At 37.8% G+C, this 12,234-nt stretch overlaps 1 long non-coding RNA gene across 1 annotated transcript; it reads right to left on the bottom strand.

The window, feature by feature from the left end:
- Nucleotides 1–1,308: 1,308 nt before the first annotated feature.
- LOC148118180 (uncharacterized) lies at nt 1,309–9,465 on the bottom strand. Its single transcript, XR_015736341.1, has 2 exons — nt 8,839–9,465; nt 1,309–6,773 (listed from the first exon to the last, which is right to left on the bottom strand). It is a non-coding gene; the product is annotated as an uncharacterized LOC148118180 (long non-coding RNA).
- Nucleotides 9,466–12,234: the final 2,769 nt, after the last annotated feature.

Here is a 12,234-nt window from a genome sequence, read left to right as displayed (position 1 = left end):
AAAGAAAAATATATATACCACAATCAATATTTGCTCAGAAAGTTTTTGGCAAAATATGGAAAAATCACATGATGTTTATAGGACAGAGTTTTTGAGACCCTTACTCTGTTGAGTATACTCACCTCATATTATTTAATATCACAAAGCTACACAAGCATGCATAAAAGAAATAACCATGACCCTTTCACAAGATAAATCCTTTTAAAACCAGAATTGGTCATTAAACATTCAGATATAAGAAATTACAGCAAACTTCTTTTGGCCTCTTATTACCTTTTATGACGTTTTATATACCTTTTGGAATTTTAGGTTTGACTCCTTTCTCATTGATTAAGCCAGATATTTTTAGACAAACCCCTTTTATTATTTTTATTTATTATTGTTATTATTTTAGTCTTTTTGCCCTTTTTAGTTTTTAGATAATATGGAAGCCTAATGCATCTTTAACATTTGTTTTAAAGTTAATGCTTTTTAAAGTTACAGGTTGGTATAATTTAAAACTTTTTATAAGCACTATTAGGACAGGAAAGAGTTAAGAGAAGAAACAGCTGGCCAGCAGAAGAAACCTTGAGTGTTATCACAGTGAAAAACTTAGCTCAGAAAAGAGGCACAGAAAGTGTCCTTAGCTGCTAATGCCTTTTCAAATTTTTTGTTAACTTTTCTCTGATCATAATTTCAGACCTTTTGTTTTATATTTGTCTGGTTTTTATTTCTATTTTTATGTTTATTTTTTATTCTTATCTAAGAGCGTTCCATCCTTATGGAACTTAGATTTACATTCATTCTTCCAGTGCCTTCCCTTTTTGCTCCGGAGACAAAGTCCGGGAGTTCCCCTTTGCCCTGCTCCTTTTTGCCCTGTTCCCCTGGACCTCTTGCAGTCTTTCTGCATGTGCCCAGGTTTCCCACAATTATAACAAGTGAGAGATGAGGAGTCTCTTACACCTCCTCCATATGTCTTTTCAATATTGGCGCTGAATTTCCAACCCTTCATTGCTGCAGCATAAGCCATTCCTTGGACTAATGCTGAAAAGGCATCTCTCATAGATTGCCCCATGGTTCCTCAGATTACTTGCACTGTGACCAGCAAATCTTCCGGCGGGACTGCAGCTCCCTGGTAAGAGCCATTCCTGAAAACTAATAAAAGGAAAAGAGAGAAAAGAGAAAGATTACCTGTCCTTCAAGTCCCTGTTCGGGCGCCACCTGCTACGGACTGGCTCAGGAGAGCCACTCAGACCTTAAGGGAATCAGGGGGAAGGCACAGGAGAAATCAGGATACGACGAGGAAAAGTGACACACAGACACTCTCAATGTTTTTGAGACATGCTGTTGCGATTTACTTACTTCAGTGTAGGATTATATATTATTACAAAACAAAGGACTTGGCAAAGGCATACATCATCAGATCATAAAATAGAAAAGAATGGCATAAAACAGTTTTACAAAGAGAATCTTTAAAGATGCTTTGGCATGAGTACAAGGACTTTTGCTTCCTTACATTTTTAAAGTTACCCCTTTTTTTTCTTGTTATTAGAGAGACCATTGTTCTTGAGTTAGCCCATCTTTATCAGCTTGTACCAGGTGGCTGGCTGGGCTCAGCTAAGTGACCTTGTGTGTCTGGGTGAGAAAGAAGAAGGCTACTATCTTTTTGGAAAAACTTTTTGAGACTCATTTTGTACCATTAATCTCAACTCCTTTCCCTTCCCGACTCTCAGGGTCAGATGTTGTAATTAGCCTAGGTTTTCTGGCCATAAGGAAGGTTGCATAGGCCTCCTGTTAAGTTGCACATAAATGCCTAATGCTGTTTTTCTGTAGAAGGCTTCTAAGGTTTTTTCTGCTAAGATTAACTCCTTTTATTCCACATCATCAAGGAATTGTCTTAATGATGATTTTGGCAATTCCCAGAACTGGCTACTTTTTTAAGGCTTTAATTAATAGTGGAGCAGAATTCAAAAATGTCCTCAGCAGTCTTGTTTATATCCACAACTGTCTGGAATAGTCTGATCTGTTAGCAATATGTAAGGATCACAAAGAACACACAGACAAGGGAAAAGACACACATATGGCTCCAAGGACAGCCAGGTCGAGTCAATACTAATGGCGACTCAGGTAGCATTACACCACAACTGGTTGCCAAGGGACCACCTGGAACACACAGCTCCTTGAAGCACAAATCCCAATCCTGCCGGCAATATTTGCCCATCCAGTCAGCATTTCTGCTACACTGGCGAGACAGCCGTGGATGTAGCAACATTTCCTCTAACAAGCATTTCATATCAGGCTCTCATTCACTCTACAAAGCATACACATACAAACACACACCCATACACACACACATACACTCACACATACACGCACATGTTTATATAAGCATGTAAGAACAACTGGATTCTAAGTATGTAATCATTGCAGTTGTGGAATCTGATGTGATGTATCAGAAAATATCAGCCCCAGAAGCATTTTGTAGGGCAGAGTCACAAAAAGCTAGCTCTCGGCAGTAATAAAGACTGCAGCTAGACAGATGCACTGTCCAGGTAGCCGGATAGAGGATCACACTATGCATTACAGACATTGATATTTTCCTTTTGATAATTGGAGTCAGAGCCCAATGCAAACTAAATTTTTTCCACCATTCTGCTTCGATTTCCCTGCTTCGGCTGCAGCACACATCCTGCATGGGAGACAGCAATGAATCCGGACCTCTAATGGAGATCTGCAAGAGTACAGCAGGATTTGCCTTCATTCATGGCTCTTAATGCATGCTCAATTTGAATGCACACACTCATTCAAACAGAGCCCAGGAGTGCATATAAAAACCTCAGCAGTGAAAGTTCTTACCAGACAAATCTGGCTATAGTCCAGGTCTTAGTTGGATCTGCCTATAACCAGGTTGACTGTAAATTTTCAGTAACAAGGCAGACAGCTTTTATATACAGGTGCCAGAGCCTGTGGAAATCAACAAAGTCAGAGATTGTTTAATTCCCTGCACTCCGAGGTCTGAGCACCTGTTAAATTCACTTATGCCATAAGTGCCATAAGTAGGATCCTGCTTCAAGCTACTGCTGCTATGCATATGCATATGTGTTCATAGATAAGTCTGTATACACATATACTGTATAGTAGTTAATTCCATATATGAGTACTCTATTTATACTTGTTCACACTTTTTTCTGCTTTCTCTTGCAAAACCTTGTATGCTACTACGTCCAAATAAATTCAATTTTCTCTTTACATAATTTCATCGTACATTTAAAAGTACATACATAAAAAATGCTGAATGTGAACATAATGTTTTGAGTATATAGACAATATAAGCATTGATATTTTAGACAGTTAGACCTAATTTATTCTGTGGGTACACACACACACACACACACACACACAGACAGACACAGACAGACACACACACACACAAAAAAAAAACATTAGAAATTATATGACTTCAGGTAATTTACAAATGAAAGTTCTCTTCTGGATCCACAATCTTGCTAGCTATATGTTACAGACTAGGTTAATGTATAAGGCAAAATTTGTTTCCCTGTGAATAGTATATGTCTGCCTTTACCAAGTAAGATATAATGAATACTTCACTTTGGGAATCTATCCACTAATACAGAATGAAGGGCTACTTGTTGATGAGTTATAACATTTGCAGAAGATGATAATTTAATCAAGTGTTCTGATTTGATTTTGTAGTTCTCTTAGCTGTGGTATTGACATTTCAACAGCAACATTGGTAAGAATGGTTACATTAGGTATTTTAAGAGCTTATGGGACAGTCTCTCAGACATAAACAGTGCAAGAAATAGTTAAAGGGACCTTATTTCCAAACATAAGAAAAAGATAACACATTTTCAGGATGAAGAGATTTGCACAATGGTAAATTTGCAGCATTGCTGTTATTCCATATTGTGGGCATTACAAATACAGTAGATATCCTTAAATGAAATTAATCTTTTAATGCAGGGGGCAGACTAATAAAGTTGAAAAGAGTGTAACAGAAATTTGGATAGTAAAAGATAGAATCAGAGACAGAAGCATAGTAAGACAGGCAGTAATATATAGAAAACATCTGTGGCGTCTCTGAGATATGCTCTCCTCGTTTTCTTTACTATTGTGTTTAGTGTCTGCCCCGCCTTTTAGATGGCTATATCACCAACCTTCCAGTGTAGAAATAAGAAACACTGGCACCTGCCATTAGAATTCACACAAATTCAAAACCAGGAAAACTAGCATCAGTCAATGCCAGGTGGGAGATATAAGAAGTAACAGTAAGAACTCTGAGTTTTACTGACCAGCTTGAATTCCTTGGCAGGTAAATTCCATAACTGTGAGAAACAGTGTGTCACTATGACATTGCTGATTAATCTTTGCATCCAACTAGTATGTGCCAGATTCTTGAGCATACCTCTACTCTGGACTTCCCAGTAAATGATTTTGCATGCATAATTCTGTCATTATAAAATGCAAGGAAGTTTCTAATAATCCTGTCAATGACTCATTATACCAAATTATTATCGGAGTTGCTTATGTATTTATTCTGCTTCTGTAGATGGAAAGCCATATTTTCTCAGATCAGCAATGATAGCCCTGAGATTTGCAAATGTGCTACTATAGAGACCTGATATCTATGCACACACAGGTGATACCTGAACACAGATGTAACAAAAAAGGGAGTAAATATATACCAAGGATGGAGTACGGCTTGGAGAGGAATTCTAGTGAAAGTAATGTTTCTTTGTTCAAAATTACAATATTCATATATGAAGGCTGAACATAATATTTTATGAGCGTGAATTGGCTCTGTGAAATTAAAATTAATGACAAATACGCAAAGACATGTGTTGGGCCACAGATGACATCATACAAGTAAATGTGCAAATGTTGAGAGCATAAAAAGTATTATGAATAATGTTTTCCAAAATTAATACCTCAGATTATTTTTCAAGCATCTTGACATTACTGTATACAGTAAGCATATTTAGGATATTCAAAGCAAGCAGGAAAATAACATTTCCACTAAAAAGATTTTCATATCAGTTACTCACACACACACTCATATGCACATATATGTATACCTGTATAAACATGTGAGGGGAACTGGAATTTAAGCACTTAAGCATTTCATTTGGGGAATCTGATATGAAATATCAAAGAATCTCAGCCACAGGCAGCAATTTTCAGCCCAGAATCAGAAAAAGCCAGATCATGGCGGAAACGAACACTGTTGTATACATAACCACATTCACAGTCCAGGCCGTCTGATAGACGATCACCCGGTTCTGTCCAGAAGCTGATATTTTTCTTTTGATAATTGGAGGCAGAGCCCAGGGTAAATTACATGTTTTCCTCTCATCCACTTTCAATTTCGCTGCTTCCGCTGCAGCTCACATTCATGGGGGAGACAACAATGAATCAGCAGCTCTGACTAAGATCTCCAAGAGTACAGCAGGGTTTGTCTCCATTGGTGGAACTGAGATCACTCCCCTTATTGGTTCTTAATTCGTGCTCATTTTGAATGCAGACATTCGTTCAATCAGAGCCCAGGAGTGCAAATAAAAGCGGCAGCAGGGAGAGCTCTCGCCAGTCGGACCTGGCTATGGTCCAGGTCTTAGTTGGACCTGCCTATAGCCAGCCCGACTCGAAATTGTCAGTGACAAGGCAGACTGCTCCTGATGCTTACAGGTGTCAGAGCCCGTGGAAATCAGCAGAGTCGGGATTGTTTGACTGTCAGCATTACGGTGCTGAGTACTCATTTCTTTCGTGTATGCCAGAAGTATGATCCTGATTCTCTAGCTATGGCTTGTCCTTTCAGATTTGATTTGTTCATAATTTCAAGATTCCACTAGGAATGCTTAATGGAATATATTGCGAGGACGAATTGTCAATGTGAAAGTAAAATTAATGCCAAATTCGTACAGACATTTGTGTAACCACACATGAAGTCATATGAAAAATTGTGCAGTTGTTGAGAATAAAGGAGTTTTATGATTCTTCATTCTAAAATGAATGTCTTAGGTTACTACCTAACCATCATGGGACTGTTTGATACTGTATCTAAACTAGTAATGTTCAGATTAGGGCTTAAAAGTAACATTTCCTCTAATAAGCATTTCATATCAGGCTCTCATTCACTCTACAAAACACACACACAAAAACACATATCCATACATTCACACATACACACACATGTATATATAAGCATGTACCAGCAACTTGATTCTAAGTATTTAATCATTGCAGTTGGGGAATCTGATATGATGCATCAGAAAATATCAGTCCCAGAAGCATTTTGTTGGGCAGAGTCACAAAAAGCTAGCTCTCCGCAGTAATAAAGACTGCAGGTAGACAGATGTTGCACTGTCCAGGTAGCCGGTTAGAGGATCACACTATGCATTACAGACATTGATATTTCCTTTTGATAATTGGAGTCAGAGTCCAATGCAAATTAAATTTTATCCTCCATTCCACTTCGATTTCCCTCTTTGGCTGCAGCACACATCCTGCAGGGGGACAACAATGATCCGGACCTCTAATGGAGATCTACAAGAGTACAGCAGGATTTGCCTTCATTCATGGCTCTTAATGCATGCTCAATTTGAATGCACACGTTCATTCAAACAGAGCCCAGGAGTGCATATAAAAGCCTCAGCAGTGAACGTTCTTACCAGTCGAATCAGGTTATAGTCCAGGTCTTAGTTGGATCTGCCTATAATCAGCTTGACTGTAAATTTTCAGCAACAAGGCAGACTGCTTTTATATACAGGTGTCAGAGCCTGTGGAAATCAACAAAGTCAGAGATTGTTTAATTCCCAGCACTACAAGGCCTGAGCACCTGTTACTTTCACTTGTGCCAGAAGTAGGATCCTGCTTCAAGCTACTGCCGCTATATATATGCATATGTGTTTATAGATAAGCCTGTATACACATATATTATATAGTAGAAAATTTCCTATATGAGTACTTCATTTATACTTATTCTCACCTTTTCTGCTTTCTCTTTCAATGTCTTGTATCCTGTACCATGTCCAAATAAATACGACTTTTTCTTGAAATAATTTCATCATACTTTTAATTGTACATACATAACAAGTACAGAATGTGAACATAATGTTTTGAGTATAAAGAGATTTTTAGTATTGAGATTTTAGACAGTTAGACCAAATGTTTTCTGTGGGTACAAGTATAATGTGTATATAACATATTAGAAATGATATGACTTCAGGTAATTGGCACATGAAAGTTCTGCTTCTGGATCCACAGTCTCCCTAGCTATGTGTCACAGGCTAAGTCAATGTACTAGGCAAAATTTGTTTTATTTGTGAATAGTATATGTCTGCATTTGAAAGTAAGATATAATGAAAACTTCAGACTTGACTTTGGAAATCTATCCACTAATACATAATAAAAGTGGAAATTTAATTAAGTATTCAGATTTGAATTTGTAGTTCTCTTAGATGTGGTATTGACATTTTAGCAGCAATATTCGTGTGAATGGTTATATTAGGTATTTTAACAGCAGAGGTGACTGTCTCTCACACATCAATGGTGCAAGAAATAGCTAAAAGAACCTTATTTCCAAACATAAGAAAATATCACAATTTTTCAGTATGAAGAGATTTTGTAGTCTGTAGAATTCGCACGATTACTAGTATTCCATATTGTGTTAATTGCAAAATACAGCAGATATCCTTAAATGAAATTAATCTTTTAATCTAGGGGGAAGGCTAAAAAAGTTGAAAGTTGTGTAACACAAATTTGGAAATGCAAAAGATAGAATAAGGGACAGAAACATTGTAAAACGTGGTGATAGAGAAAAAAAAAACATCTTTGGCATCTCTGAGTTATACCCTCTTTGTTTTCTTTACCATGGTGTTTAGTGTTGCACTTCCCTTTAGATGGCTATATCACCAGCCTTCCAGTTTATAAATAATAAAACGTGGCACCTGCTATTAGAATTAACACATTAAAAACCAGGTAAACAAGCATCACCAGTCAAACCCAGGCACAGAGATATAGGGTGTAATTGTCATAACTCTGAGTTTTACTGACAAGTTTGCATTCCTTGACTGGTAAGTCCCCTACTTGTGATAAACACTGTGCCACTATGACATTGCTGATTTACCTTTGCATCCAACTAGTATGTGCCAGATACTTGAACATACTTGTACTGTTGACTTCTCAGTATCTGACTTTGCATGCATAATCCTGTCATTATAAAACACAGAGAACTTTCTATAATCCTGTCAGTGTTTCCTAATATCAAATTTTTAGCAGAGTTGCTTATATATTTATTCTGCTGATGAAGCTGGAAAGCTAGAATTATGCTTCTCAGCTATGATAGTCCTGAGATTGCAAATGTACTACTATATAGACCGTATATACATTCACATACAGGTAGTTTACCTGAACACAGATATCACAAAAAAAGATAGTAAATATCTACTAAGGATTGAGCACTGCTTGAAGAGGAATTCTATTGGAGGTAAGTTAGTGAATTTGTTCAAAATTACAATATTCATATACTTACACTGAACAAAATACTTTATGAGCATAAATTGTGTCTGTGAAATTAAAATTAGTGACAAATGCATACAGACATGTGTGGAGCCGCACATAAAATCATGCAAACAAACATGCAAATGTAGAAAGTATAAAAAGTATTATTAATATTTTTCTCCAAAATTAATACCTCAGATTATTTTTTAAGCATCTTGACATTATTGTATACATTAAGCATATTTTGGATATCCAGAGTAAAGCAGGAAAATAACATTGCCATTTAAAAGCTTTTCATATAGGTTACTCAACACACATGCACATAATCACATATACGTATACCTGTATAAACATGTGAGGGGAACTGGAATTTAAGAACTTAAGAGTTTCATTTGGGGAATCTGATATGAAATATCAAAAAATCTTAGCTGCAGGCAGCAATTTTCAGTCCAGAAACAGAAAAGCCAGATCATGGCAGAAACGGAGACTGTTACATACACAGCCACATTCACAGTCCAGGCCGTCTGATAGACGATCACCGCATTCTGTCCAGAGGTTGATATTTTCCTTTTGATAATTGGAGGCAGAGCCCAGGGTAAATTACATTTTTTCCTCTCATTCACTTTCGATTTCGCTGCTTCTGCTGCAGCTCACATTCACCAGGGAGACAAGAATGAATCAGCAGCTCTGATGGAGATCTCCAAGAGTACAGCAGGGTTTGCCACCATTGGTGGAACTGAGATCACTCCCCTTATTGGTTCTTACATCATGCTCATTTTGAATGCAGACATTCGTTCAATCAGAGCCCAGGAGTGCAAATAAAAGCGGCAGCAGGGAGAGCTCTCGCCAGTCGGACCTGGCTATGGTCCAGGTCTTAGTTGGACCTGCCTATAGCCAGCCCGACTCGAAATTGTCAGCAACAAGGCAGACTGCTCCTGATGCTTACAGGTGTCAGAGCCCATGGAAATCAGCAGAGTCGGGATTGTTTGATTGTCAGCATTACGGTGCTGAGCACTCGTTTCTTTCGTGTATGCCAGAAGTATGATCCTGATTCTGTAGCTACGGCTTTTCTTTTCAGACTTCATTTGTTCCTAATTTCAATATTCCACTAGGAATACTTGACAGAATATTTTACGAGCATGAATTATCAATGTGAAAGGAAAATTAATGCCAAATTCATGCAGACGTTTGTGTAACGATGCATGAAGTCTTATGAAAAACTGTACAATTGTTGAGAGTAAAGGAGTCTTATGAATCTTTCCTTCTAAAATGAGTGCCTTAAATTATTACCTAATCATCATGGGTCTGTTTGATACAGTATCCAAATTGGGAATGTTCAGAGTAGGGCTTAAAATTAACATTTCATCTAACAAGCATTTCATGTCAGGCACTACTCATTCACTCACCAAAATACAGAGGCACCCTGACACACATACACACACACACACACACACACACACACACGTACACACACACACACACACACACACACACACACACACGTATATAAAAACATGTAAGAACAACCAGATTTAACATATTTAGTCATTGAAGTTGGGGAATCTGATATGATATATCAGAAAATAACAGCCTCAAGCAGCATTTTGCAGCCCAGAGTCATAAGAGCCGGCTCCAGGCAGTAATAAAGATTGTTATGTCATTAGACTATACACTGTTCAGGTAGCCAGATAGAAGATCACACCATGCATTACAGGGGTCGATATTTTCTTTTTGATAATTGTAGTCAGAGGACAATGTAAATTAATTTTTTTTCTCCATTCCACTTTCAATATCGCTTCCTCTGCTGCAGCACACATTCTCTGGGGAGGCAACAATGAATCATGAGCTCTGACGGAGATCTCCAAGAGTACAGCAGTAGTTGCCTTCATTGGTGGTTCTCAATTCGTGCTCAATTTGAATTCAGACACTTTTTCAATCAGAGCCCAGGAGTGCACATAAAAGCGGCAGCAGTGAGAGTTCTCACCAGTCGGATCTGGCTATAGTCCAGGTCTTAGTTGAACCTGCCTATAGCCAGCCCGACTGGAAATTGTCAGAGACAAGGAAGACTGTTCCTGATGTATACAGGTGCCAGAGCCTGTGCAAATCATCAAAGGTAGAGATTGTTTAATTCCCAGCATACTGGTCCTGAGCATCTGTTTCTTTCACTTGTACCAGAAGTAGGATCCTGCTTCAAGCTACTGCTGCTATGCCTATGCAGATGTGTTCATATATATGCTTGTATATATTCATATATTACATAGTAGATAATTTCATATATGATTACTGTTTTTATACTTGTTCCCACTTTTTCCTTTCTCTTGCAATACCTTGTATGCTTGCTATGTCCAAATAAATCCAATTTTTTCATTACATAATTTTATTGTATATTTAAAAGTACATATATAACTAATACAGAATGTGAACATAATGTTTGAGTATAAAGAAATTTTAACATTGATATTTTAGACAGTTAGACCTAATGTTTTCTGTGAGTACACGTATATATGTTTATAACACATTAGAAATGATATGACTTCAGTTAATTTACAGATGAAAGTTCTCTTCTGGATCCACAATCTCCCTAGCTATGTATTACAGGCTCGGTTAATGTATACGGCAAAATTTGTTTTATTTGTGAATAATATATATCTGTCTTTGCCACGTAAGATAGAATGAAAAATTCAGACATGCCCTTGGGAAAATAGCCACTAATACAGAATGAAGGGTGAGGTAAAATGAGTGCAGGTTGCATTCCTGGTGTCCAGCTGCCTGGCTAGTTTTACCCCCAAAATAATTACAAGGAAACTGTATTCATTTAAACACTGCCTGGCCCATTATATCTAGCCTCTTATTGTCTAATTCTCACATCTTGACTAACCCATATCTAATAATCTGTATGCCACCACGAGGTTGTGCCTTACGTGAGATGGAGTCTAACCAGTTTCCATCTCAGGAAGGGGAATCATGGCATCTGCCTGACACTGCTTTCTTCCTTCCAGCATTCTGTTCTGTCTACTCCACCCATCTAAGGCCTGGCCTATCAAAAGGTCAAGGCAGCTTCTTTATCTAGTCAATGAAAGTAACACATAGACAGAAGGCCCACCTACTCCATTTCCACTTTTTTGGTTTAAACAAAAAGGAAGGCTTTAACTTAAACATAGTAAAATTACATATAACAAAATAGTTATCATCAAGAATTACAGTTACAATATTTATATCTACTTTATCTTTTATCATAACTAAGGAAAACTATAACTATCCATCCATTCTTCAACTCTACCAAAGACTCCAGAAGGATATATTATTACCTAAATAAATAAGAAGTAAATAACTTCCAAAACTCTAGACATGACAGAGACATCTCGCTACCTGTACAGTCACCCAAAGTTCCTCTGTACCATTGGGGCATCCATCTTCAGCAATCAGGCCCATAGTATCCAGCAGACTTTTCCATGAAGCAGGAAATTTCAAAGGCAGTGCAGTCATTATCTGCTGTGTCGTGCAGAATGTCTTGCAAAGTCTTTCATGAATCAGGAACCCTGAAAGACCATCTCAACATTAGGCAAGATCATCAGTCCTCTCTCTGCGAGTTCTTCATGTCCTGTTTATGCAACAGTCCAAGCAAGAGCAGTTTCTTGCCCAAATGGCTGGCAAACTCCATAAGTAGCCTCTTCGATGCCCATCTTCCTCTTGAAGTAGGTTGGTGCTGCCAGGAGCAGATGTGTCTCATTGTCATGA

Source organism: Myodes glareolus, chromosome 24 (assembly GCF_982192425.1).
Source record: "Myodes glareolus chromosome 24, mMyoGla1.1, whole genome shotgun sequence".
Lineage (NCBI taxonomy): Eukaryota > Metazoa > Chordata > Mammalia > Rodentia > Cricetidae > Myodes > Myodes glareolus.
Note: the sequence above shows the minus strand (reverse complement) of the source record. Positions and strands in the feature narration are given on the sequence as shown.